Source organism: Calidris pugnax, unplaced genomic scaffold (genome assembly GCF_001431845.1).
Source record: "Calidris pugnax isolate Ruff unplaced genomic scaffold, ASM143184v1 scaffold63, whole genome shotgun sequence".
Lineage (NCBI taxonomy): Eukaryota > Metazoa > Chordata > Aves > Charadriiformes > Scolopacidae > Calidris > Calidris pugnax.
This window is the reverse complement of record NW_015090852.1, coordinates 2,041,699-2,042,011: the sequence shown is the minus strand read 5'-3', so window position 1 is coordinate 2,042,011 and position 313 is coordinate 2,041,699.

The window sequence follows — 313 nt, the reverse complement described above, 5'->3', positions numbered from 1 at the left end:
GGTGGTGGGGTGGCCGGGCGGTGTGGGGAGCCGTGCTGAGCCGCGCCTGCCGCCTCCGCCAGCGATCCGCTCCCGCACGCCGCTCCTTCGCGCCGCCGACTGAGGCGAGCCCACGCGCCCGGCAGCGTTTTATACTCCCCCCGCCCTGGCCAATCAGGGCGCCCCGCCGGCCGCTCCAACCGCCGGCTGGCCCCCGCGCGCCCGCGCCGGCCAATGGCGAGGCAGGGGAGAGAGTTCGAAAGCTCGCCCCGCGGAGAGGGCTCTTAAAGGGGCAACGCCAGAGGCCGGCTGCTTGGTGGGCCCCGCCGGGAAA